The 2109-nt window shown below is 53.5% G+C and overlaps 1 long non-coding RNA gene across 1 annotated transcript; it reads right to left on the bottom strand.

Annotated features, from left to right (window-relative positions):
- Nucleotides 1-215: 215 nt before the first annotated feature.
- LOC127914673 (uncharacterized) lies at nucleotides 216-1351 on the bottom strand. Its single transcript, XR_008089324.1, has 3 exons — nucleotides 1326-1351; nucleotides 510-842; nucleotides 216-398 (listed from the first exon to the last, which is right to left on the bottom strand). It is a non-coding gene; the product is annotated as an uncharacterized LOC127914673 (long non-coding RNA).
- Between the last annotated feature and the right edge of the window lie 758 nt (nucleotides 1352-2109).

Genomic DNA, 2109 nt, shown 5'->3' with positions numbered 1-2109 from the left:
ACAGGTGTTCTACTCCGCTAGCCAGCACCTCTCCTAAACAGGGGTTCTACTCCACTAGCCAGCACCTCTCCTAAACAGGGGTTCTACTCCACTAGCCAGCACCTCTCCTAAACAGGGGTTCTACTCCACTAGCCAGCACCTCTCCAAAACAGGGGTTCTACTCCACTAGCCAGCACCTCTCCTAAACAGGGGTTCTACTCCACTAGCCAGCACCTCTCCTAAACAGGTGTTCTACTCCACGAGCCAGCACCTCTCCTAAGCAGGGGTTCTACTCCACGAGCCAGCACCTCTCCTAAACAGGGGTTCTACTCCACTAGCCAGCACCTCTCCTAAACAGGTGTTCTACTCCGCTAGCCAGCACCTATCCTAAACAGGGGTTCTACTCCACTAGCCAGCACCTCTCCTAAACATGTGTTCTACTCCACTAGCCAGCACCTCTCCTAAACAGGTGTTCTACTCTGCTAGCCAGAACCTATCCTAAACAGGGGTTCTACTCCACTAGCCAGCACCTCTCATAAACAGGTGTTCTACTCCGCTAGCCAGCACCTCTCCTAAACAGGGGTTCTACTCCACTAGCCAGCACCTCTCCTAAACAGGGGTTCTACTCCACTAGCCAGCACCTCTCCTAAACAGGGGTTCTACTCCACTAGCCAGCACCTCTCCTAAACAGGGGTTCTACTCCACTAGCCAGCACCTCTCCTGAACAGGGGTTCTACTCCACTAGCCAGCACCTCTCCAAAACAGGGGTTCTACTCCACTAGCCAGCACCTCTCCAAAACAGGGGTTCTACTCCACTAGCCAGCACCTCTCCTAAACAGGTGTTCTACTCCACTAGCCAGCACCTCTCCTAAACAGGGGTTCTACTCCACGAGCCAGCAACTCTCCTAAACAGGTGTTCTACTCCGCTAGCCAGCACCTCTCCTAAACAGGTGTTCTACTCCGCTAGCCAGCACCTCTCCTAAACAGGGGTTCTACTCCACGAGCCAGCAACTCTCCTAAACAGGTGTTCTACTCCGCTAGCCAGCACCTCTCCTAAACAGGTGTTCTACTCCGCTAGCCAGCACCTCTCCTAAACAGGGGTTCTACTCCACTAGCCAGCACCTTTCCTAAACAGGTGTTCTACTCCACTAGCCAGCACCTCTCCTAAACAGGGGTTGTACTCCGCAAGCCAGCACCTCTCCTAAACAGGGGTTCTACTCCACTAGCCAGCACCTCTCCTAAACAGGGGTTCTACTCCGCTAGCCAGCACCTCTCCTAAACAGGGGTGCATTTCATTCACCTCCAGCACCTCTCCTAAACAGGTGTTCTACTCCACTAGCCAGCACCTCTCCTAAACAGGTGTTCTACTCCACTAGCCAGCACCTCTCCGAAAAAGGTGTTCTACTCCACTAGCCAGCACCTCTCCTAAACAGGGGTTCTACTCCACTAGCCAGCACCTCTCCTAAACAGGGGTTCTACTCCACTAGCCAGCACCTCTCCTAAACAGGGGTTCTACTCCACTAGCCAGCACCTCTCCAAAACAGGGGTTCTACTCCACTAGCCAGCACCTCTCCAAAACAGGGGTTCTACTCCACTAGCCAGCACCTCTCCTAAACAGGGGTTCTACTCCACTAGCCAGCACCTCTCCTAAACAGGTGTTCTACTCCACTAGCCAGCACCTCTCCTAAACAGGGGTTCTACTCCACTAGCCAGCACCTCTCCTAAACAGGGGTTCTACTCCACTCGCCAGCACCTCTCCTAAACAGGTGTTCTACTCCACTAGCCAGCACCTCAACTAAACAGGGGTTCTACTACACTAGCCAGCACCTCTCCTAAACAGGGGTTCTACTCCACTAGCCAGCACCTCTCCTAAACAGGTGTTCTACTCCACTAGCCAGCACCTCTCCTAAACAGGGGTTCGACTCCACTAGCCAGCACCTCTCCTAAACAGGGGTTCTACTCCACTAGCCAGCACCTCTCCTAAACAGGGGTTCTACTCCTCTAGCCAGCACCTCTCCTAAACAGGGGTTCTACTCCACTAGCCAGCACCTCTCCTAAACAGGGGTTCTACAACACTAGCCAGCACCTCTCCTAAACAGGGGTTCTACTCCACTAGCGAGCACCTCTCCT

The sequence above is a fragment of the Oncorhynchus keta genome, chromosome 33 (genome assembly GCF_023373465.1).
Source record: "Oncorhynchus keta strain PuntledgeMale-10-30-2019 chromosome 33, Oket_V2, whole genome shotgun sequence".
Classification (NCBI taxonomy): domain Eukaryota; kingdom Metazoa; phylum Chordata; class Actinopteri; order Salmoniformes; family Salmonidae; genus Oncorhynchus; species Oncorhynchus keta.
Note: the sequence above shows the minus strand (reverse complement) of the source record. Positions and strands in the feature narration are given on the sequence as shown.